The following is a 27,639-nucleotide window of genomic DNA, read 5'->3' as shown; positions in this document are numbered from 1 at the left end:
TCTTATCTGAAAGTACGTGACGACTTCAATGAATTATGACATGCATTTGGATTGAACGTTTGATCCTTCTGAGTTATCCGAATCTTACGAAACAATGTTATACCTTTCAGTCTATAGCTTGACTTATATCTTGATTGTGTGCTCATGCCAAGACGGAATGCCATCATTTGATCAATGGTGCCCTTCATGATTTTCCACCAATAAGACATTTTTATCTCTTTCTCTCAACTTACTATCGTCTTATGGTGCCCGTGAGGGTTTTCACTCATAAGACTCTCTCATTTTTTTTATTTTTAATTATTTTTTTTATTTTTGTTGTAACACACCGTAGGTCACAATGTCATTCTCAGCCCTTGGAGAATTGAAGAACATGATTATTGTTTTATTCAGTGATTAGACCGAACCCCAATGAAGGGTTGCCTACGTATCCTCTTAGGAATCAGGTCGAACGTAGTTCAATGAAACTTTTTTTTTGCACCAGACAAGTGGTGTTTGAAATAAAGGAGGATACATTTTTATCCTCTCATCTTGAGAATGTCAATCACGAGTGTCATAACAAAAGTGTTAAACGTAGTATCTTTTGATCGAATCTACGTTAACAATTGTGTCGATCGCCTTTTCCTCCATATCTGCTAGTTGCAAAGCTCCTTTTGATAGCACTTGTTTAATAACATAAGGGCCTTGCCAATTTGGGGCAAACTTTCCTTTGGCCTCGTCTTAATAGGAAGGATGCGTTCCACAACAAGTTGACTGACTTCAAAATTTCTTAGGCGTACCTTCTTGTTATAAGCTCGAGTCATCCTCTGCTGATATAATTGACCAAAGCAAATTGATGTCAACCGTTTTTCGTCTATCAGTGCTAATTGTTCTAACCTTGATTTAACCCATTCTGTGTCCTCAATTTCTGCTTCGACAATGATTCGAAGAGAAGGGATTTCAACTTCTGCGGGTATGACAACCTCAGTTCCGTAAACCAGTAAGTAAGGAGTCGCACCGACTGACGCACGAATAGTCGTGCGGTATCCCAAGAGAGCAAAGGGTAGTTTTTCATGCCACTGTCTAGATCCTTGCACCATTCTCCTAAGAATCTTCTTGATGTTTTTATTTGCCGCTTCAGCAGCCCCATTTGCTTTGGGTCGATAAGGGGTTGAATGACGATGAACAATTTTAAATTGCTCACAAACTTCCTTCATCAGCTGGCTGTTGAGATTCGCTGCATTGTCTGTAATAATGAGTTTGGTATACCGAAACGACATATGATGTTTGAATGAACAAAATTCACCACTGCTTTCTTGGTGATTGATTTGAATGTGACAGCTTCCACCCATTTGGTAAAGTAGTCGATGACAATTAAAATAAACCGATGCCCATTAAATGCTTTCGGCTCAATCGGCCCAATAATGTCCATTCCCCAAGCCATAAAAGGCCACAGAGCAGACATAGGGTGCAACTCTAAAGGGGGTGAGTGAATTAAGTCGCTATGAATCTGGCACTGATGGCACCTGCGTACAAATCGGAAGCAATCTCGCTCCATGGTCAACCAATAGTACCCTGCCCAGATAATCTTTTTTGCTAGAACATAACCATTCATGTGAGGGCCACAAACCCCTGAATGCACCTCATTCATAATTGTTTCTGCTTCTTGAATATTCACACATCGCAATAAATTCAAATCTGGAGTCCTTTTATATAAGATATCGCCACTCAAGAAGAACCCATTAGCGAGTCGCCTAATAGTTCTTTTTTTTTTTATCTCTATCAGCATGTATTGTATATTCTTTAGCTTTTAGAAACCATTTAATGTCGTGATACCAAGGCTCACCGTCTAGCTCTACTTCAATTATATTGCAATAACCATGTTGATCCCTGACTTGGATTTCCAACGGGTCAATATAGGTATTACGCGGGTGTGAAAGCATCGAGGCTAGGGTGGCCAAAGCATCATCTAACTCATTGTGAAACCTAGAAATGTATCTGAATTCAATGGACTTGAATCTTTTGATGAGGTTTTCTAAACATTGTGTGTACATCATGAGTTTAATGTCTCGAGACTCCCATTCGTCTCGAGCTTGTCGAATGAGCAAATCGGAATCCCCTAAAACCACCAACTCCTGCACATCCAGATTTATTGTCATATTCAAACCCATGATGCAAGCTTCGTATTCTGTTGTGTTGTTGGTAGAAAATAATCGAAGTCGTGTTGTGGCAGGATAATGACATTCGTTTGGTGAGATAAGAACTGCCCCAATTCCTACTCTATTTTTGTTGACAACCCTACCAAAATATAATTTCCACACGTGACCATCATCAAGAATTTCTTCCTCAATAGAGTTGATCTCTTCATCAGGGAAGTATGTCCTTAGGGGCTCGTATTCATCATCGAACGGATTCTCTGCGAAATGATCGGCCAACACTTGTGATTTCATGGCGGTGCGAGTGACATACACAATATCAAATTTCGTAAGCAAAATCTGCCATTTTGCCAACCTACGTGTCGGCGTGGATTTTTGAAAAATATATTTCAAAAGGATCCATTCGAGATATAAGATAGGTCGTGTAGGACAAAAGACCTGTACTGGAGGGTTTGCTAGATATTCCTTAATTTTGTCAAAAGCCTCCTGACACTCACTTGTCCATTTGATAGCATCGTCCTTTTTCAACAACTTGAATATTGGCTCACATGTGGCTGTGAGTTGAGCAATGAACCTGCTGATATAGTTTAACCTACTCAAAAAACTCATGACTTCAGTCTTGGTTTTTGGAGGTGGCAATTCTCGAATGGACTTTATCTTAGAGGGGTCCAATTCAATGCCTCTTCGACTAACTATAAAACCCAAAAGTTTGCCAGATGGAACTCCAAATGCACATTTAGCTGGATTAAGCTTGAGGTTGTACTTTCTCAATCTTTCTAAGAATTTTCTTAGATCACGCACATGGTCGGCTTGCGCTTTAGATTTAATGATGACATCTTCGACATATACCTCAACTTCTCTATGCATCATGTCATGGAATATAGTAGTCATAGCTCTCATGTAGGTTGCTCCCGCATTCTTCAGACCAAATGGCATGTCTCTATAATAATATGTACCCTATAGGGTGGTGAAAACATTTTTACTGCATCTTTTTCATCCATGAGAATTTGGTGATATCCGGCGTAATAGTCCAGAAAAGATTGAATCTCGTGTTTGGCACAATTATCAACCAGGATGTGAATGTTGGGTAATGGAAAATTGTCTTTTAGACTTGCTTTGTTTAGATCTCTTTAATCAACATAAACTCTGATCTTTCCATCTTTCTTTGGCACTGGCACAACATTAGCCAACCAGATAGTGTATTGGACAATTCTGATCACATTTGCAGTCAGTTGCTTTATGATTTCCTCTTTAATTTTATCGCTCATGTCTGTCTTAAACTTTCTCTGTTTTTGCTGGACAGGTGAAAAATCAAGATGTATTGGAAGTTTGTGAACTACTAAATCAGCACTTAAACCCGGCATGTCATCGTAGGACCAAGCGAATACATCTTTGTATTCAAATAAAACTTGAATTATGTCGTCTCGAATGTTCTGATCAACATGAATACTTATCTTTATTTCTCTCACTTCTTCCGGAGTTCCTAAATTAACCGCCTCAGTTTCACTTAAATTAGGTTTAGGCTTATTTTCAAATTGATCCAATCCCTTTTTATTTCTTCGTAAGCTTTATCTTCATCATATTCGTCAAACTTTGGATTCATTGTTTCGAGATCAAACAACTTTTTAGGATTTAACTGTAAACTCCGCATGCATGTCATATTATTAAAGTCGACATTAACGTAATTGAAATGAAAAATAAGAGGACATATATTAGAAAGAGTAAGAACAGAGAAGATGATTGAATATGATTGTGAAACTATAACTTCATTGCGTTAAATGGGAAATGATAGAAGGGTTAACACCAAAGTGAGACAACTAGAAGGTTTGAATTAAAACCCTGAGAATAATCCAAATAAATAAATTAAAAGCAGCAAAATAAACTATCAAGACTCCTTCCTTGTAGGGAGAGGAGTGGCTTCCCAGTTGTTGAGTTGGACATTCGGGCCGACGAACTGCACATCCATATGACTAGTGCCTTCACGCATCTGAGTCATGTTTACATCATAAAACATTTCCTTGATACCTTGACACATTTCATCCATATCATTCTGGAGAGGGAAGTCTGGACTCGATTCACCTCGAAATTTAACAAAAGATTGAGCAATATGAGGGATTGGCTTCAACAAATTCCAAACATTTCTTTTACGATCTTTTGCCCATTTTCTATCAAATTTAGTTAGATTGAAACACAAACCGAATGTCTCTTGATTACCCATTGGATTGATGGGATCCACAATTCTTTGCAAAGACAGCCCTAGTCCCTTTCCAGGTTCATAGCCGTTCTGCACCATCTGGGACACAACCATGACTAAAGCAAATGATAGATGAGGTTGTGGTATAGGCTTTACTTCCGAAAACTGATTGACTGTTATAATCTCAAAAGCCTGATAGTTAAGGGATTCACAACCTCTTTTGGCCTCAATGCATGGTATTGAAGGATCTCGGGTGATTGGGAGATCATCTTCACCATGGACAACGATTTTCAGCTTATCATGCTCAAACTTGACCACTTGGTGCATAGTAGACGGCACAACTCTAGCCAGGTAGATCTATGGCCTACCCAAAAGTAGATTGTAAGAAGTGTCCATGTCTATTACTTGGAAAGTGATTCCGAACTCCACTGGTCCAGTTGTAACAATTAAGTATATTTCACCAAGAGTGTCCCGTTTTGCGCCATCAAATGCACGCACACAGACATTGTTAGTACGAATTCTATCCGTGTTGATTTTCAACCTTTGTAGAGTAGAAAGAGGGCATATGTCTACACCCGATCCTCCATCGACCATGACCCTCTTCACATAGTGTTCTTCATATTTCACGGTTAAATGTAGCACCTTATTATGCCCAAATCCTTCCAAAGGCAATTCATCATCAGTGAAAGTGATTCTATTTACCTCAAATATTCGGTTGGCCATCTTTTCCAAGTGACCCACCCTGATACTTTCTGAAATATGTGCCTCATTCAAGATTTTGGTCAAAACTTCACGATGCTCTTTAGAATGTATGAGTAATGACAACAAGGATATCTGAGCGAGTGTTTTCCTCAACTGATCAATACCAGAATAATCTTGAGCTTTCATCTTTTTCAGGAACTCTTCAGCCTCCTCCTTAGTGACAGGTTTTTTAACCGACAACTGATTTTCTTTGGCTTGTTTGTCTCTTCTTAATTCTTCTGGAGCATAACACCTCATAGAACGAGTTAATCCTCTTGTTTCATTTGTTTCTTCAATAATCTCCTTTCCCTTGTGGGTAACAATGACTTTGTTGTAGTTCCATGGAATAGTCTTGGCGTTTGTCATCGGAAGTTGTGTTGCAATTTGTATCACAACTGGCTCTTTCACACTTTCTTGATTTTGACCAAATGTTCAAAGCTTACCAGGAATGTATAATTTTGGTCCATTCAATGGTACTTCTCTTTTTTTTTATAGCTCCAGGGACATACAACACTAGTTTTCTCGAGTCTCCAAAATTTGAACTTGCACCATTCACAATTATCGGTGCCTTTTGTATGGGTTCTAAAACCATACTCGACTCTTCTTTTGAATCCCTGCTTTCCATTTTTGTTCTACATGTTTGCTCACAATCTTCATAAATGTCTATCATCCCCACAACATGCTCCTTATTGTGAGCAGTGAGTGAGTTATTGGTGACATTTGACGCCTCCTCATTGCGTATCGCAATTACCTTTTCCTCAATTAACTCCTCAATGACTCTTTTTAGAGTCCAACAATTCTTTGTGCTATGCATGGAGTGTTAGCGTGATACTCACATATAACAGTTGGATCAAAGCCTCTTGCATTCGGATTGACAAAATAGAGATTGACAGGTTCAACCAATCTCAATTGTACTAATTTCCGCAACAAACTCATATATGAATCTCCAATTGGGGTAAAGTTTTCTTTATGACCTTGTTCTCTTGTATAATCCATCCGGGGACGTGGATTATAAGGTGTCTGAAAATTTTAATGTTGGGGGTGAGAACCTTATGGGGCAGGTGCCCGCCATTGTTGGCGCTGAGGAGGTCGGACATATGCCTGAGTGTTGAGAACTGTATATTGGGATGGATAATAATGTTGAGGAGAATTAGATTGTTCTTGTTGGACTTGAACATAAGGGTGGTTCATGCCCATTTGAACACCTCTCGATCCAGACGTCATCATGAACCCTTTTTTTTTTTTTTTAATTTACAAAATTATTTGATCCACTTTGTATTGCTTGTGTGGTAGCTCTAATGGCTGTCTGGCTTACAATTTTACCCGATTTTATGCCGTTCTCTACCATTTCTCCAATCTTAATTGCTTCGGCGAAAGGCTTTCCCATTGTAGCGAGAAGGTAATGAAAGTAGTCAGGTTTTTGTGCCTGGAGAAAAACATCAATCAATTCATAGTCTTTCATCGGTGGTTTGACTCTAGCCGTCTGCTCCCTCCATCTTATGGCGTATTCCCTAAAGCTTTCAGATGAGTTTTTCTTCATATTAGCTAGGGAATTGCGATCCGAAACGATATCGATATTGTATTGGAATTGTTGGACAAAATTTTGTGCCATGTCATCCCAGACATGCCATCGAGAAATATCTTGATCGATAAACCATTCTGAGGCTACACCCGTTAGACTTTCTCCAAAGTAAGCCATAAGAAGTTCTTCTTTTCCTTCGACTTCCCATAGCTGATTACATAATTTTTTCAAATGAGCCACTAGGTCGCCATGACTATTATACTTATCAAACTTTGGAGTTTTGAACCCTATAGGCAAGTGAACATCTGGAAACATGCATACGTCCTTGAACGAGACACTTTTGTGTCCTCCCAGCCCTTGTATATTCCTTATGTTTTGCTCCAAACTCCTCATTTTTCTTGCAATTTCTTCATGTTCCTCGTCATTAATGGTTTTTTCAACCTCGATCGGGGAACTGTATTGATGAGTGTGGTGGTAAGAATCATGAATTTTGAAAATCAATTTAGGGGCCTGACCTTGACCCTATTGATCTTTGGGTATAGGATCATTATTGGATTTTTGTACTAGTGTTGGTTGAGGAATTGCATTAGTTTGCACAGTTGGGATGAAGAGTGGATTGTTCATCATGGGTGGATTCAACGGGTGTACCGAGGAAGTTCCAGCAGTATTAGATGTGTTAACTTAGGGTCCAAATCCAGGTGGATAAACTGGGTCACTTGTTGAGACTCGAATGGGGAATGGTATATTCACATTCAAGTATTCCCGAATTGAAGATGGGGGAGTCTGCCCATTCATCCAAGCTTCATACATTTCGGCCATCTGTTGTCTCAACATTTTGACCTCTTCTACAGATACTGACTCTTGTACAACCATTTGATTTTGGACTTCGTCATTTCCCGACTCTGTTCCGTCTTTGCGTGTCATTTTTGTTTTCCCTTTTAATCTTGTGTTATATTGATGAGATGTCAGCTCTCTTCACAAACCAATCACCTTTAAACTCTTTCTCTCTTATATATAAAAACAAATGTGTTAGGATTCAACACTTTGCAATATTAATCACACGTTGTATGTTATGCACCTAAATTATTCCTATTTCTACAATGAGTTTTGGAAGACTTTTATGTTTCATCCCAACTTTGGATGACTTGCTTATGTTTTTTAGTCCCATAATTTACTCATCTGAATATTTTGAACGCATTTTGATGGAACCTGTTGAAGGTTGCCTATGTATCATGTTGAACATGAATCAGATCATTACGTAGTTCGTGAAGAAGAATTATTAAAAAAAAAACAGACATTTATTTATCTTAACATGAAGACATCATTCAAATCAAAATGTTCTTAAAATAAATGACCAAAACATCAAAATACTTAAATATTGAAACAAACTTCGACAAAAATGAAAAAGAAATAATAATAATAAAAAAAATCCTTCTCTAATATTTCTCGATCATCAATTACCCCCTAGGCTAGAGTAAACCTTGAACAAAGCTTTTGGCAGATGTGGGGCCAGTGCACGCTCATGTCGACCCAGGCTTTCATCACTCCGATGTAGATAACCATCATAAACATCAATCAAGCTCTCTGTCAGTTGAAGCACTTGTCCTTTGGCCTCCTTCATATTCTCGTGACAATTCTGTAGCCATTCTTGAGTAGTACCAACCGTGTGGGTCAAGTCCTCTTCTTGTGCTTGAAGCTTTTCGATTTGATTATGAAGTTCTTCACGGTCCCCCATCCATTGGTTTCTCTCAATAGCGACTTCTGCTTGATACGATGTGAAACGCTTTGCTATGTCTGTTTCTCGTCCCATCGAAGCTTTTAACTGATTTTGTAGTCTAGCATGTGCGTGCATTAAGAGGATCTTTTCTTTTTTATACTCCTCCTCTTGTTGCTCCATAGCGCCTGTGACAATGCCTAATTCTCATGTAAGGTTCGAATGGTGGATTGATGATACTTTTCAGCCCTTTTCTGAATCAACCTAACTCTCTCTTTGAATATTGCATCACGTTGAGCTAACTCTTCTCTAACATTCTTTAGATCATTACTGAGGATATCCAGAGTAGACCTGTAATTTCTTTCCATCTCGAGCCGACCTTGCATGATTCTGACTTCAATTTCCTCTTCTCGATCTCTGAGTTCTCGCGCTGATTCTTCGGGCATTACTTTGAGAGATGATTGATCAAAGAACCAATGGAGGTATGAGTGGTCTACTTCTTCTTCAACACGATCGTCTACCATAGCTTTCGAGCTTAAAATTCGACTACCACCCCAAATCTTTTGAGCTTCTGATTCTCGATCTCGATCTTCAGACGACATCTCCCATACGAAACTATGTGTATCCTCGGCCCTAGGTAAGCTTTGTCTTTGTCCTAGTTGATGTAGCACCCGAAGAGGTATGTATGGTTGGAATCCTCGAAGGCCTGTCAGAACAAAGAATGGATGATAGGAAGACATAACAATTACCTCACTCGCAGGGAACCAATGATGATAGTTCCATGTAATATCAGATGCAGTTAATTTAAGAAGATAATGTCTCCACGTTTTGACACATTTTGGCAATTTGTCTACTAATTCCTTCATCCTGTCTGGGTGGCTCAAAATATAATTCGTCCATTTAGATTTGAAATCTGTTGCAAAACGATGGCGATACAAGTGCTCCAAAAACCACATTTGCAATAGAATGCTACAATCTTCAAAAAAGTTTTCCCCTTCCCTACATTTAGTCAAAGCACGATAAATGTCAGCCAACGTTATTGGCAAGATAGTGAATTTCTTTTTCTTCATTATAACAACGACTATTCCCGACATACGAATACTAATTTTTTTATCTCTCCTTGGAAAAACCATGGTTCCCAAAAAGGCCACCATGAATGCTTCTTGTCTATGCTTTTCCCAAGTAGGGAGGTGTTGCCCATTTTTAAATTGTTTCCCGTAGTCTGAAAATCCTTCTTTCTTTCCATATCTTGAGTATAGAAATTCCAAGGAAACCAATCCATTATCGAAACACTCCTTATGAGGATGGATGATGCGCATTTGTTCGAAAAATTTGTTCGCGCTGATGCTTCTTGGGGCTATGAGTGTTTTGCTTCAGAGATCCTTGCCTAACCCCTGTGAAACCACCCAACTCCTCCAATGTAGGCGTCAACTCAAAATCGCTAAAGCGAAACACATTGCTTGTAGAATCCCAAAACGGGATCAAAGCCTCGATCAAATCTCTGTCAGGACTAAATCTCATGATATCTGTGAGGAAACCAAGATGTTTGAATATCTCAGTTCGCCTAAACTCATGCATATCGTTCCACCAAACCATGAGTAGTGGTGAGGTTTTATCTGTGATCATGAACTTTGGGGGATCATTCACCATTTCGACAGCTTTATCCCTTGGTCTTTTATCGCATCTCATCGATCTCATGATTACCTGGTTAGTAAAAAGAAACTCGCGATTTAAAACCAAATTTAACTTGTGATATTTTGATCATTCGAAATCATTTGTCGGAGTAGTTAAAAGAAAAAAAATATATGAAACATGACTCAGAATGCCTAAAGTGGTCATTCTTTCGAAAACGACTTTTGTTGACCTTCCTTAGGGGGAGCTTAGGTTGTTTTCGGAGAGAATGACCGGATAAATAGATAATTTTGACAAGTGAATAATGAAGAAGAGAAAGAAAAAGAAAGAAAAAAAAGGTGGACATGCACTCTTTGAAACAAATTTGAAAACATACATATATATATAATAAAAAAAATTTATGTGTACATGCACTATATATATATATATATATATTATTTTCAATTTGTTTATTTCGAATCATTTGCTGAAAGTAGGTAAAAATAGACATTTCTTCTTTTAGTCAATTATCTAAAGCTGGTCAACATTTGTTATAGTCTTCCACACGATACAACAAGTAGCACAAAAATGTACATGATGGTCTCAAGAAAAGGTACCAGTCCTAGACAGACCCGACCCTCATGCCGAGTCTTGCTAAGTTAAATGCACATGATGCAGATAAAGCGCAACCTAGTAAGGATATCATGTCTAAAGATTTCAGTTCTACTAAGATTGAACTTGTAGAGAAATGTATCTAGACTGGCTGTAAAACGAGCGGACAACTCGAGTTAGTGAGTAACAACGTACCGGTAACAGCGCTTTCCGGCTTTGTGCATGGGTGCTCCCCATTCTAAACATGTGTGACTAAAAATCTTTCACCATGGACCGAAGATCCACTGGCTATTTTGACAGAAGTGGGGTTTGCAGTCGCAATTTCCATAATTGTATTATAGAAGACTCAGAGGGGTGCGCGAGAGAAGACAGTTATAATGCAATTTAAATAATATTAAAATAATAAAAAAGTAAACAATTAGCACATTCAGCCAACAAATACAATATCCAAAACATAAATGAAGAAATGAATAAATAAAGCCATAAACAAGTCAATATTTACAAGCTCGAATTTTTGTTAGTCCCCAGCGGAGTCGCCATCTGTCACACCTCTTATTTTTCCTTAAAATTATGTGCATGTTTGAAAGAAAAAGAGTTTTTCCAATTAAAATGACATTTTAAAAAAGGATTATTTTATTACTCAGAGTGAACACTTGAAATTTTGTTTTGGTGTACCAACTTACCTTATTATTTAAACCCCTAATTAAAAGGAAATTTGATTCTTTATTTTTATTTATCTGTGAACTAAAAATTCGGGTGAGGATTTCTGTTGACCAAAGGGAAGGTGTTAGGCACACCTCAAGTCCCGTGATTCTAGCACGGTCGTTTTATTCACTATATATATGACTTAAATTAATTTTACATATTATATTATTAGCTTAATAATAAAAATGTTATTTTCCCTCATTCTCTGATTTATTTTAAACCTATTTTAAAATTGTCATATTTATTTTAAATCTATTTAAAATAGTCTTATTTTTTCGGTGTGTGTCCATTTATTTGAAACTTGAAATATCCATATTTTCTTTTTCCTTTTTCTTTTACTTTTCTGCTACTATTTGTATTTTTATTTATTTTTAATGTAATTATGGGTAGAATATATATTGGTATCTAGTTGTTAGGAATTAAAATTTGTATGGAAAAGAGATTTTTAGAGTTTAAGTTAATTTAGGATTGTATTTTTTTTTTTTTGGATTTAAAATTGCAATTAAAATTTTATGTTTTGGAATTTTATTTATATTTTTTTGCTACACGCTTTTCTTCTTCTTCTTCCTCTGTTTGGTTTTTTAATTTTTATTTTCTTTCTTACATTTTGTTTCCTTCTTCTTATCTTTTTCTTATTTTTTTTTCTTTTATATGTTTTTTAACGTTCTGTTTCTTTATTTTTTCTTCTTACTTTTTGGTTTAATTTTTTTTCCTGTTACACCTTATTTTCTCTTCTTTTTTATCATTTTTTTTATTATTCTTTTCTATTCACGTTTATTCTTTTTTTTTATGCTTTCTTGCCTCTTTTATATGTTATTTTGTTTTCCTAATTATTCATTATTTTATTTTTTACCATAAATCTCTAAATAATATTTATATATCCTCTTAAATGTGATTCGAATTAAAGCGATAATCATCTTAATACTTATTATAAAGGCAAAGTATTTTTTATCAAAATAATATAAAAAAAAAAGTAAAACACATTTCACATAAATTTTCTAAATCAATGATCAATTAAACTTCAGTTTATATCCTAATCTAACAAGTCTCTAAATAATTTCAACAAAATTTTCTTAAGTGAAAACTAAGCTCCAAGAAACACTAACTATTCAAAATTAAATATTACGAAACCATTTTCAAGTTTTCGTACAAGTTTTCTATTTAAATCATGCGTGAATTTAGAGTTAACTCGCTGCGAAAATTGATACCACAAAAACAACTGCTACTATCTACTGATTTCCAAATTTAATAGCTAATATTATCTTTAAAGAGCCACGAATCCGAAATCTTGAGTGAAACCTCGACCGTTGACTTAATTCTCAAAATAAAAACTCAATTTTGTTATCTTTTTCTCTTTGTGTTTTTTTTCTCTCTCGTTCCTTCTGTGTATTTGTGTCTGTCTTTTTTTTCTTTTTTTAAACGTGTATTTTTATAATAGCTTTGGGTGTGAGTCTGATGCTAATTAAAAGAAATGTGATAGAGTGGGAATATGATATAATTTAAAATTTAGTTGAGAATTTTAGGGTTGAGATAAAGAAAGAAAAAATAAAATAAAATATTAACAAAACAACAAATAATAATAATTAATAAATAAATAAATAACAAATAACTCAAAAAAAAGTTGGAAATGTGTATTGTTAAAAAATTTCAAAAAAGATCGTGCAAAAGAGATAGAATAAAAATAAAATAAACTAGATGAAAGGAGGATTTTTAGGAGATAAGTCAAGGAAGTTGGGGATAATTATGAAATAGGAAATGGTAATTTGAAATTTTTAGGACTCTTTTTTTTATCTTTTTTTTTTCTACTTTTCCATGATATATACGATTATTATTATTTTTTGGACTAGATAAAAGTTGAAAGATTAAAACAAAATAGGTTAAATTCAAAAACTTTCTTTATTAAACTTTAAACATAAAATGAGCTTATAATTTTTTGTAATTTTCATATTTATTTATTTTTTTATTTATTTTAAATATAACCCCACTAAAATAATAATATTTAAGTATTAAAATTGTTGTAAAATCTTTATGTTTTGGTAAAAAATTAGGTGTTCAGAATGACTTCAATTCAGTCTGCTGATTAAATTAACAGTAAGAAGAAACCAAATACAATTTCAAATGTGTAATTCTTCTTTCACTTACAGCGTTCTGGAGATGATTCTCTGCTTCCTTCTGGTAAACATCAGGAATTGCATTATAAAACCTTCCTTTTAGATACTCGAACATTGCATGTTCATGATTTAATTTCCTCTTCTCTGCACGAATTCATACCACTTAAACTCACTTATTGATAAATGAAATTGAATGCGTTTTTTTCTTCATCTGGATAATGCATACCTTGAGGAGTTTAATCAAGGACTTTGATGCACAAATCAATTTGATGCTCAATTTCAGAGATTTTCCGTTGTGTAGTTGAAGGGAAATGCTGGTCGCAAAAATCACAGAGGCATTCCAGTAGTTCAGTCACAATTGGAATCCAATCCTCGTAATTGGATTTTTTTAGATGAGTAGAAACTTCTTCATTGGTGGATTTTAGATCAGTGGAGACTTCTTCTTTCTCCTTACAAACCTCTTCAGTTGGAGTGCTCATCTTCAATGATGGATTGGATTCATTTAGATGAGTAGAAACTTCTTTAATGACAAATTTTAGATCTTTTTGATGAGTACAAACTTCTTCAATGACAGATATTAGATCTTTTAGATGAGTAAAAACTTCTTCAGTGATGGATTTTAGATGTTTTAGATGAGTAGAAACTTCTTCAATGACAGATTTTAGATCATTTTGATGAGTACAAACTTCTGCAATGATATTTTAAATCTTTTAGATAAGTAGAAACTTTTTCAGTGGTGGATTTTAAATGTTTTAGATGAGTAGAAATTGTTTCAATGGTGGATTTTAGATTTTCTAGACGAGTAGAAAATTCTTCAATGACGGATTTTAGATCAATGAAAACTTTTTCAGTTGGAGTGCTCATCTTAAATGGTGGATTTTGAAAAGCAGATGAAGCTTAACTGCAAATTCAGTTTGTTCAAGTGTAAAGTAATGACCGATGAAGCTCAACTGCAAAGTTTGTTAATGGCCGTTTACAACTTTTGTGCGGGAACTTCTGTTTATAAGTATTCAGGATAAGAGTGTGAAAAATATTTCAACTTTGTTCGAATTTGCTGTTGCGATACTAAACTTTCATGAGGACCTATTATCTCCCCATACTATTTAATACCGTATTTTAAACATATATATTTGCCAATCTGGTCAAGTGCATGAAAACACAACGCATAGGTGCGTATGGCACCGCATAATTTTTTTTACGCCAACCATTAAATGTCACGTATCAATACATGGATTAAATTATATCTATTTCTTTTTACCTATAATTCTAATTCAATTTACACCCTTATCTTTCGCTGTAATACAGATCTTAAACAGATCCGAAATACCACAATTGAAGGGCTGGGTAAGCTTTCTATTAAGCAAATTATTTTTTTTAATTTCAGATTTTTTTTCTTGATCTTATTTGTTCTATTGTTATTTAGGGCTTCTAATTTCTTTTTTCTGATTTCTAATTTCTTTTGTTAGGGTTATCAATGGAAGACGTAATATTGGATTTGATATCATTTATTTTGATAGAGATGATTTAAAGTTGACTGAGGAAGTGCGATGCTTTCACGGTTTGTTGCTCCCTTTGAAAACTTCTTGGTTTGATAGCTGCCACGATTTCAACAAACACTATCAACAAACACGATTTCAAATACTATTTCAACTGAAACAAGAGTTCTTCTTTGAAACACGATTTCAAACGCTATCTTTGAGTTCTTCTTTTGCCTAAGTGAAAGAGAGTTCTGGGAACGAAATGTCTATTCAAAGTGACAGTGAAGAGACAATTCATTTTCTATATTTTTGACTTTTCAAATATGTTTATTTAATGAATTAATTTAATTATTTGGGAATGAAATGACTAATTTAATAAATTTATAATGTATTAAAATGCGCGTGTGACACACTCAACAAACACAGACTGAGTATGAGCAAATATATATGTTTAAAATACAATATTAAATAATCTAGGGAGGTAATAGGTGCTCATTAAAGTTAAGTATCGCAAAAGCAAATTCCACCAAATGTGGGGTTTTATCTGTGATCATGAACTTTGGGGAATTATTCACCATTTTGACTTCTTTATCCCTTGGTCTTCTATCGCATATCATCGATCTCATGATTACCTGGTTAGGAAAAGAAACTCGCAATTTAAAACCAAATTTAACTTATGATATTTTGATTATTCGAAATCATTTGTCGGAGTAGTTAAAAGAAAAAAATATATGAAACATGACTCAGAATGCCTAAAGTGGTCATTCTTTCGAAAACGACCTTTGTTGACCTTCCTTAAGGGGAACTTAGGTTTTTTTCGGAGAGAATGACTGGATAAAGAGATAATTTTGACAAGTGAATAATGAAGAAGAGAAAGAAAAAGAAAGAAAAATAAGGTGGACATGCACTATTTGAAACAAATTTGAAGACATACATATATATATATATAATAATTTTTTTTATGTGTACATGCACTATTATTTTATTTTATTTTGTAAAAATTTGATGTTTTGATAAAAGCGGGAATACAATTGAGGTTTATATATATATATATATATATATATATATTACTTTCAATTTGTTTATTTCGAATAATTTGCTGAAAGTAGGTAAAAATAGACATTTCTTTTTTTAGTCAATTATCTAAAGCCGGTTAACATTTGTTATAGTCTTCCACACGATACAACAAGTAACACAAAAATGTACATGATGGTCTCAAGAAAAGGTACCAGTCCTAGACATACCCGACGCTCATGCCGAGTCTTGCTAAGTTAAATTCACATGATGCAGTTAAAGCGCAACCTAGTAAGGATATCATGTCTGAATGTTTCAGTTCTACTAAGGTTGAACTTGTAGAGAAATGTATCTAGACTGGCTGTAAAACGAGCAGTTAGGGAGTAACAACGTACCGGTAACAGCGCTTTCCGGCTTTGTGCATGGGTGGTCCCTATTCTAAATATGTGTGATTAAAAATCCTTCACCATGGATTCGATCCACTGGCTATCTTGACAGAAGTGGGGTGCGCAGTCGCAATTTTCATAATTGTATTATAGAAGACTCAGAGGGGTGCGCGAGAGAAGACAGTTATAATGCAATTCAAATAATATTAAAATAGTAAAAAAGTAAACAATTAGCACATTCAGCCAACAAATACAATAACCAAAACATAAATGAAGAAATAAATAAATAAAGCCATAAACAAGTTAATATTTACAAGTTCGAATTCTGGTTAGTCCCCAGCGGAATCGCCATCTGTCACACCCCTTATTTTTCCTTAAAATTATGTATATGTTTTGAAAGAAAAAGAGTTTCTCCAATTAAAGTGATATTTTGAAAAGAGATTATTTTATTACTCAAAGTCGCCACTTGGATTTGAGTTTTGATGTTCCAAGTTACCTTATTATTTTAACCCCTAATCAAAAGGAAATTTGACTCTTGATTTTTATTTGTCTGCGAACTAAAAATTCGGGTAAGAAATTTTGTTGACCAAGGAAAAGGTGTTAGGCACCTCTCGAGTCTCGTGGTTCTAGCACGGTCGCTTTATTGACTATATATATGACTGAAATTAATTTTTGATATTATATTATTAGCTTAATAACAAAAATTTTATTTACCCTCATTCTCTGATTTATTTTAAACCTATTTAAAAACTGTCTTATTTATTTTAAATATATTTTAAATAGTTTTATTTTTTCGGTGTGTGTCCATTTATTTGAAACTTGAAATATCCATATTTTCTTTTTCCTTTTTCTTTTACTTTTCTGCTAGTATTTGTATTTTTATTTATTTTTAATGTAATTATGAGTAGAATATATATTGGTATCTAGTTGCTAGGAATTAAAATTTGTATGGGAAAGAGATTTTTAGAGTTTAAGTTAATTTAGGATTGTATTTTCTTTTTTGGATTTAATATAGGAATTAAAATTTTATGTTTTGGAATTTTTTTTATATGTTTTAGCTACACGTTTTTCTTCTTTATTTTTTTTTATTTTTAACGTTCTGTAGCTTTTCTTCTTCTTCTTCTTATGGTTTTTTTTTTAATTTTTATTTTTTTTCTTACATTTTGTTTCCTTCTGCTTATCTTTTTTTTTTCTTTTATATGTTTTTTAACATTCTGTTTCTTTATTTTTTCTTCTTACTTTTTGGTTTAATTTTTTTTCCTGTTACGCCTTGTTTTCTCTTCTTTCTTTATCATATTTTTATTATTCTTTTCTATTCACGTTTATTCTTTTTTTTATGCTTTCTCGCCTCTTTTTTATTTTATTTAGTTTTCCAAATTATTCCTTATTTTATTTTTTACCATAAATCTCTAAATAATATTTATATATCCTCTTAATTATAATTCGAATTAAAGCGATAATCATCTTAATGCTTATTGTAAAGGCAAACTATTTTTTATCAAAATACTATTAAAAAAAAAAACTAAAACACATTTCACATAGATTTTCTAAACCATTGATCAATTAAACTTCAGTTTATATCCTAATCTAACAAGTCTACAAATAATTTTCAACAAAATTTTTTTAAGTGAAAACTAAGTTCCAAGAAACACTAAGTATTCAAAATTAAATATCACGGAACCAATTTCAATATTAATTGCATCTAAAGAGTATAAGACAATAATAATAAAAAAATGTATGGTATATCATTTATATTTATTTTTATATTATTTTTTAAACAAGAAACGTCTTCGGTTCCGTTTTCCTAAGCGTTCATAAATTCTCAAAAATAATCTCAACATACATGACATATTGATATTACATAATAATAACATGCGATTCAAAAAACTTCATATTATTGAAATCATGTTTTCATACAAGTATTCTATTTAAATCATGCGAGAATTTAGAATTACCTCGCTGCAAAAATTGATTCCACAAAACAACTGTTACGATCTACTGATTTCCAAAGTTAATAGCTAATATTAACTTTAAAGAGCCACGAATCCGAAATCTTGAGTGAAACCTCGAACGTTGACTTAATTCTCAAAATAAAAACTCACTTTTGTTATCTTTTTCTCTTTGTGTTTTTTTTTTCTCTCGTTCCTTCTATGTATTTGTGTGTCTGTCTCTTTTTTTCTTTTTCTGAACGTGTGTTTTTATAATAGCTTTGGGTGTGAGTCTGATACTAATTAAAAGGAATGTGATGGAGTGGGAATATGATATAATTTAAAATTTAGTTGAGAAATTTAGTGTTGAGATAAAGGAAGAAAAATAAAATAAAATATTAACAAAACAACAAATAATAATAATTAATTAATAAATAAATAAATAACAAATAACTCAAAAAAAAGTCGGAAACGTGTATTGTTAAAAAATTTCAAAAAAGATCGTGCAAAAGAGAAAAAATAAAAAAAAGAATAAAAATAAAATAAACTAGATGGGAGGAGGATTTTTAGGAAATAAGTTAAGGAAGTTGGGGATAATTATGAAAAAGGGTATGGTAATTTGAAATTTTTAGGACTCTTCTTTTTATCTTTTTTTTTTCTACTTTTCCATGATATATACGATTATTATTATTATTTGGACTAGATAAAAGTTGAAAGATTAAAACAAAATAGGTTAAATTCAAAAGCTTTCTTTATTAAACTTTAAACATAAAGTGAGCTTATAATTTGTTGTAATTTTCAGATTTGTTTATTTTTTCATTTATTTTAAATATAACCCTACTAAAATAATAATATTTAAGTATTAAAATTGGTGTAAAATCTTTATGTTTTGGTAAAAAATTAGTTTTTCACAATGACTTCGATTCAGTCTGGTAGATTAAATTAATAGTAAGAAGAAACCAAACACAAATTCAAATGTGTAATTCTTCTTTCACTTACAGCGTTCTGGAGATGATTCTCTGCTTCCTTCTGGTAAACATCAGGAATTGCATTATAAAACCTTCCTTTTAGATACTCGAACATTGCATGTTCATGATTTAATTCCCTCTTCTCTGCACGAATTCATACCACTTAAACTCACTTATTGATAAATGAAATTGAATGCATTTTTTTCTTCTTCTGGATAATCCATACCTTGAGGAATTGAATCAAGGACTTCGATGCACAAATCAATTTGATACTCAATTTCAGAGATTTTTCGTTGTGTAGTTGACGGGAAATGCTGGTCGCAAAAATCACAGAGGCATTCCAGTAGTTCAGTCACAATTGGAATCCAATCCTCGTAGTTGGATTTTTTTAGATGAGTAAAAACTTCTTCAATGGTGAATTTTAGATCAGTGGAGACTTCTTCTTTTTCCTTAGAAACCTCTTCAGTTGGAGTGCTCATCTTCAATGATGAATTGAATTCATTTAGATGACTAGAAACTTCTTCAATGACAGATTTTAGATCTTTTTGATGAGTAGAAACTTCTTTAATGGCAGATTTTAGATCTTTTAGATGAGTAGAAACTTCTTCAGTGATGGATTTTAGATGTTTTAGATGAGTAGAAACTTCTTCAATGACATATTTTAGATCTTTTTGATGAGTACAAACTTCTTCAATGATTTTAGATCTTTTAGATAAGTAGAAACTTCTTCAGTGGTGGATTTTAGATGTTTTAGATGAATAGAAACTGCTTCAATGTTGGATTTTAGATCTTCTAGATGAGTAGAAACTTCTTCAATTGCGGATTTTAGATCAATGGAAACTTGTTCAGTTGGAGTGCTCTTCTTAAATGGTGGATTTTGAAAAGCTGATGAAGCTTAACTGCAAATTCTGTTTGTTCAAGTGTAAAGCAATGGTCGATGAAGCTCAATTGCAAAGTTTGTTAATGGTGGTTTACAACTTTTGGGCGGGAACTTCTGTTTATAAATATTCAGGATAAGAGTCTAAAAAATATTTCAACTTTGGTCGAATTTGCTGTTGCGATACTAAACTTTCATGAGGACATGTTACCTCCCTATACTATTTAATACCGTATTTTAAACATATATATTTGCCCATCTGGTCAAGTGCGTGAAAACATGACGCATAGGCGCGTATGGCACCACATAATTTTTTTTACGCCAACCATTAAATATCACGTATCAATCCAGGGATTAAATTATATCTATTTCTTTTTACCTATAATTCTAATTCAATTTACACCCTTTTCTTTCGCTGTAATACAGATCTAAAACAGATCCGAAAGACCACAATTGAAGGGCCAGGTAAGCTTTCTATTAAGCAAATTATTTTCTTTAATTTCAGATTTTTTTTCTTGATCTTATTTGTTCTATTGTTATTTAGGGCTTCTAATTTCTTTTCTCTGATTTCTAATTTCTTTTGTTAGGGTTATCCATGGAAGACGTAAAATTGGATTTGATATCATTTATTTTGATAGAGATGATTTAAAGTTGACTGAGGAAGTGCGATGCTTTCACGGTTTGTTGCTCCCTTTGAAAACTTCTTGGTCTGATAGCTTCCACGATTTCAACAAACGCTATCAACAAACACAATTTCAAATACGATTTCAACTAAAACAAGAGTTCTTCTTTGAAACACGATTTCAAACGCTATCTTTAAGTTTTTCTTTTGCCTAAGTGAAAGAGAGTTCTGGGAACGAAATGACTTTTCAAAGTGACAGTGAAGAGTGAAGTGAAGTGAAGAGACAATTCATTTCCTATTTTTTTGACTTTTCAAATATGTTTATTTAATGAATTAATTAATTTAATTATTTGGGAACGAAATGACTAATTTAATAAATTTAATGTATTAATATGCGCGTGTGACACACTCAACTAACATAGACTTACAAAAATTCCTTACATTTGGGGGTTAATTACATCTTATTTCAAAAGTTTCTTCAATTACAAAAATTCCTGAGTTTTATTGGACTCGGATACATTTCTTGGTTGTCCGATATATTGCAAATGATACATTATTTAATGGTAGGGATGTATCCGAGAGGGGAAAGGGATGGATGCAAGGGGGATAGGGATATGTCCAAGGGGATAGAGATGTATTTGAGAGGGAATAGAGATTATCTTAAGTTGTATATTTATGTAATTTTATTATATTATATATGTTTATTTGTTAAAAAAATGTTAATCATGAATATTTTAAAACACGATATAGAATGAATTGCACTTTATAATAATTTCTTTTTTTTTATTTCAACTAAATTAATTGAAACTTATAAATTTTTTAAGTTTCCATAACTAAAATTTATAAATATATCTCTCATACTCATTTTAATATTATGTATAACACATACATTGAATCAAATAATAATAATAGCATTGGTATTTTTTCATAACCTTTTTCATAACTCTTTGTATTATCAAGCTTTTATTATGTAGAAGAGTTATTTATATTATCAAACTTTTGTTATGTATAAGAGTGAAGAAGTAGGACGGTCCTTATCACCTTTTTGATAAAAATTAAACGGACCATATTATTTTTTCAGAAATACTTTTTTAGACTCAATTAATGTGGAACAATTTTCTTTTTATACGTTGCAAATAGAATGTCACATTTTCATAATAGAAAATAATCTAACTTTAAAATACTCATTTTACTGTTAACAAAATTATTTATAGTCATACAAATGGTCAAGGAATATTTAGACCACAATTTTTTTAAAATTATTTCTTTCATAAACTTTGTGTCAAGTCAAATGGTGTCATATAAAATTGAAATGGAGGAAATAACAAAAGATGAGGAGAAAGAAGACTATGCTTTATTTCATATCTTATATAGTACAAAATCGAGAAATAGTGCAAAATAGTCCTTTATCTTTGGGTTAGGACTCAAAGTCCTTCTTGAGTTTTCATATGGAGCGGTAATAATACTTCATATTTGTAATATTACTGCACTTTTGATCCTTCCCTAGTTTTTTTCTATTTTTCAACATTGATTTTATCCACAATTTATGTATGAAATGTTCAATCGTTTTTTTATATATTTAGAATAATAACTTTTGTGAGAGAAGGTGAGAAGTGGAACATCTTGTTTTGTTTAGTAGAAAATGTATTGCAGCTAAAATCAAGAGGTTCATCACATAATTTTCACGTGCAATAGTACAAACTTTTCTTTTCTTGCAACAGCATATGTTAAATTGTTCTTAGTTTAGCTACAATAATATTTCTACTTAATAGAACAAGGTGCTCTTATTCTCATCTTCTCTCACATGGAGATATTTTTAAAAAAATATATATATAAAAAGACTATTGAATATTATATACATAAAATTGTGGACGAAATCAATATTAAAAATAGGCAAAAGTCTTGGAGAAACAAAAAATGCAGTAATATTATAAACACGAGAGACTACTACTGCTTCATATGAAAATCAAGGATGACATAGAGTCCTAACCCCAAAATAAGGGACTATTTTGGGCCTTTTCTTAGACAAAATCAATAAAACATTTTGCAACAAAGAGAATTTCAAAGGAATTTTCATCCATGTTGAAACAATGTACTATCCATAATGAAACAATGTATGAAGAGAATAAAAAAGCATTACAAAATTTACGTGATAGAAATTATAGTAGCTTAGTAAAGTTTTTTATAAAACATTTTAATTAAATAACATCAACTGATGATAAAATAATAAACATTTGTAACTTATTTTACATAAATTCTAGGGAAAATGGTCTGAAAAATACTCTAACTTTGGCCGAAGTTGCGGTTACGATACCAAGTTTTATGGAGGACCTTTTACCCCCTGCACTATTTAATAGTGTAATTTTGGGAAAATGCATAAGTACCCCCCTAGCCTATGCCCGAAATCCCAGAGACACACCTAACCTTTACCAAGGTCCTATTACCCCTCCCCCCCCGAACTTATTTTATATATAATATTCTACCCCTTTTTGGCCTACGTGACACTATCTTGTGGGCCCAGCGCATGTTGACAAATGTTTCAAGGATAGTGCCACGTAGGCCGAAAAGGGGTAGAATATTATAGATAAATTAAGTTCGGGGGGGGGGTAATATGACCTTAGTAAAGGTTAGGTGTGTCTCTGGGATTTCGAGTATAAGCTGGGGGGTACTTATGCATTTTCCCTATTTTAAAGGTATATATGTGCCCACATGGACACATTACTATTTATAATGATGAAATATTTATGATGTCCACGTGGACACATATATACCTTTAAAATACACTATTAAATAGTGCAGGAGGGTAAAAGGTCCTTTTCAAAGTTCGGTATTGTAACAACAATTTCGGTCAAAGTTCGAATATATTTCAGACTTTTTTGCCTAAATTCTACATATTTTAAATTTTTTCAATTAAAAAAATGGAATAATATTCCATACCTAATATAGTATATATAAATAAAAGTAAATTACGTAATGTATTTTAAGGAGATAAGAACTATTTTGATTTATAGACATATGTCATATGTTAATTGTCATAATGAAACAACATGAAAATTATAAGATATAATTTACATATAGTTGAAAATTACTTAGAAAAAATGGAGTACACACTATATATTTAAATAAGTTATGTCATATACATAATAGTGTAAAGAAAATTCACACTATAAATTTATTTACTTATTGTAATATGTAACTTATTTTATTATGAAAATTTACAAATTTGATGTTTTATGAAAAAATGAATATTTTTATGTGACCTCATAGTATGAAGTTCTTTACTTTATGATATAGAAGAATATTACTTAAAATAAATTATAATATCTTAATATAAAAATGTGATTGAAAATGTGGGTCCATATTAAATGTCACATCATTAGAATACACATGACATTTAGAAAAATATATTTGGTTGTACTATCATTATAAATCTATTACTCCCTCTATTCCAATTTATGTGACATATTTCGAATATCGAGATTCAAATATGCCTATATTTGATCGTAAATTTTTCTCATATTTTAAAAATATTTTGTATTATCAATTATTGAGACTTATAGTACTTTTTGTGTAGTTTATAAATATATAAATTTTATTTTAAAAAATTTGAAAATTTCATGAGCAAATTCTCAGTCAAACTTAAATTGTTTGATTCTCGAAAAGCGAAATGTGTCACATAAATTGGGACAGAGGGAGTACCACTTTTTTGATGCCATAACATAGAAACAAACATTCTAGAATTTCTATGAAATGACAATTTTTTCCTTGGTCGTCCTCAACTTGGCTCTTCTATATAATATATATATATAAAGCTGGATATGAAATCGCTGATGTGACATGCTTCTTTGTCCATGTAACATCTCACAATTTGAAATAACTAGGAAGAAGCTTATAATTGGAAATAATCATTTTTGGAAAGAATTAAAAATCTGGAAATTTGTCAAGTAAGGAAAAGTTGAGTTTTGGTCAACTTCAAATGGCCATAATTCCTAGCTCAGGATGAGTTAGTGTATTTCCAGATATGGTTGCAAAGCTCTTGAAAGTATCTTTCCAACGCCGCCGAGTTTGCAAAATCTGAGTTCGTATGAGTGAGTTATGCCCTTTGGAAGTTGGGCTGTTAGAATAAGGAAAGTCCAATCTGGATTTTTTAAGGGTAGTTTGGTCTTTTCCTTACCCTTGTATTTCAATTCATTTTTTTTTTGTAATTAATTAGGGGCCTAAGCTGAATTAGATCAATTTACGCTTTTGGAAGAAGGGTTAGGATTTTGAGAGAAGAGAAAATAAAAGGAGAAAGAAGAAGAATCGCCAAGATCATCGAAGTTTAACTTGTGGAATTCGTCGGGGGTGATCCCTACAAGGTATGTGAGATCTTTTCGTGTTGGGTTAGTTCACCCACACACCAACTTGTTTCAATCCAATTGTTTTGAGTTGTTTACAGGTTGAAGAAGTAAGGTTCTTGAAGAACAAATTGTAGAATTCTTGTTAGTTGAGTTGTTGATTGCCTAGTGTTGATTTGATTCGTGTTTCCGGGTTGTTTTTCGAGTTGAATCTATTGGGTATTGAGGGTACTAATGATCCTAAGTGTTTGGGGGAAAGAACCATAGAAGTTTAGACGGTTTAGAGATGAAAAACGAAGGAGAAAAGTCGGAGTTTGCTGGGCAAGGGGTTAGGGCGTCGCGCCTCTCAGAGTGCCCCACTTCAGAGTCTAAAGTTTGGCCTCTGGGGAGACGCTCCAGCCAGAGCGTCACAACTTCACCTCTGAAGTTTGTGCTCTGGCGCCCCATGCCTCTCAGAGCACCAAGGATGCCAGTTCACCCCATTTTTCCCCCATCTTTTCGTACTAGTTTCTAATCGATGTACCTACGTTTTCTAGTTGAATCCAACACTCTAAGGTACATCTAAACATCATGAAATCATCCATAAACATGAGATCATGAACCTTGAATCCATAATTCAATTCAAGTAAAGTTAAGATCAAAGTCAAAGAAGTTAAGAGTCAAGTCTAGAAGTTAAGAAGCAAGTCAAAGAAAAGTTTCTTAATGTTTTCAAGAGTCTTTAACAAACGTTTTAACTTCGTTTTAAGGCTCAAGTTTCAAGTAAAGTAAAGAATAAAGAGTAAAGAGTTGAGTTCATTTCTCAAAAGTTATTAGGGAACTAAGTATTCCCAAAGAAATTTATAAATGTTTTCACATTTGAGCAAGAAAAGAACAATAATTTTTCAAAGAGCCTTCGGGCTAGTTTTCAGAAAAGAGAAATAGCTTTTTAAATGAAGCGAGCAGGGAAACTGAGATTTCCAAGATAGCCTTTGAGCTAAGTTTTTAAACACTAATCTCAAATCACAGAAGAAGTATGTTTTTAAACATAAATAACTAAGTATATTTTTGGGAGTAGTATTGAGTACCGATATATGGATGCAAGTTCATATTAACTCAAGTCTCCATAAACCATGTAGCCATCATGGGGAGAAAAGGGTCATACTTTTTAAATGAATTCTTTTCGCATAGACTAGTGGATCCACTTAGTGAGTTAGCTTTCTATATCATGGCAAGGTATAGGATGGGCCTCGACAGCGTGAGGTAAAGCGCTGTATCATCACTATAGTTCTTAAGTGATGGCTGTCGGTTAGAGAAACTCCCACAGCAGTAGTAGCATGGTTCCTCAAGGGGTTTTGCTTAGTGTGAATGGGGGTATGAGACTTCATTCATGCATTGCACAAGTAGACTTTGAGATGGAGCATGGTTTGTCTCTTTATGATATTATGATTATGAATTGACAACATGTTTTCAACAATTTTCTTTATATTGCGCTTGTTTTAAACTGTTTTATAATGAAATAAGTTTATTTAAGTATTCAGGAGTTGAGAAGAGCCAAGGTAAGTATTTCTTTCATAACCTCTTTCGAGCCTATGTTATTTTAGCATTCCAACTCGCATGCTCGTACATTCAATGTACTGATGCTAGTTGGCCTACACGTATTATGATGCAGACACAGGTAACTAGGATCGACATCCGGCGCATTCGTTGATCCAGTGAGCAGTTCAGAGTCTGTTGGTGAGCCTCTTTGCATTCCAGAGGACTCCTTTACATTGCTTTCAATTTTAGTATTAGTTCATTAGGATGTCGTGGGCCTGTCTCGACATCCATCTCAGTTGTTTAGAGGCTTCATAGATAGTCAGACAGTCAGTTAGTTAATTCAGTTGTCTTTACTTTTCATTTCATATGTTAAAAACTTGAGTTTGCCTTAATGGCCAGTTGAATGTTCCTTTATAAAATTCTAGTTACTTCTTAAATGTGTATATGATGAGTTAAGTCTTCCGCTGAGTTAGTAAGCCAGACCAAGGGTTCGCTTGAGGCCAACAATGGTCTTCGAGTGTCGGTCACGTCCAAGGTGTAGGCTCGGGAAGTGACAGGCCAGGATCTCAATTTATCTTTTTTCTCAAATTCTTTAATATTTTTCTCATTTAATTTAGAAAAATAGCTACATTTACACTTTCTCTCTCCTCACTATTACTCCACTGTTAATGTCTTCTCAATAACTTTCCTTTTTTTTTTAGTTAAATTTTTTCTTTTACCTTTATTGTCATCCATTTTTTTTTCCCAAAAAGGATTTGTTTGTTGTCTTCTCCTCTTTATTTGATTTAAAATATTCACAAAAATATTTAATTAAAATATTAACAAATATAAATCTATATTTATATCTCTATATATATTAAAGTTAGATATAGACAAAGTGATATGTCACATTTTTATGATAAAAAAAAATTCATTTATCTTTTTTTTCATTTTTGTGATTTTTCATTTTTTTAAAAAATTATGTGCTATATTAAAACTCCAAAATATATATCTTAGATCTTTAATTCTCATTATTCTAAATCATATCTTATTTTTGTGATTTTTCATATTTTCTAATTCATGTGTTATATTAAAAACTCCATAATGCACATCTTAAATCACAAATTCTCATAATTCTATATCATATTTATTCTTACTAATTAAACACCATAATTTCAAATCAGTTACAAAAC

General features: G+C 32.9%; 1 pseudogene; it reads right to left on the bottom strand.

The window, feature by feature from the left end:
- The window catches only part of LOC125847147 (uncharacterized), a 65,995-nt pseudogene that overhangs the window by 13,857 nt on the left and 24,499 nt on the right, over positions 1 to 27,639 (bottom strand).

The sequence above is a fragment of the Solanum stenotomum genome, chromosome 12 (genome assembly GCF_019186545.1).
Source record: "Solanum stenotomum isolate F172 chromosome 12, ASM1918654v1, whole genome shotgun sequence".
In the NCBI taxonomy this organism is placed as follows: Eukaryota; Viridiplantae; Streptophyta; class Magnoliopsida; order Solanales; family Solanaceae; genus Solanum; species Solanum stenotomum.
This window is presented reverse-complemented; position numbering and strand designations above follow the sequence as displayed.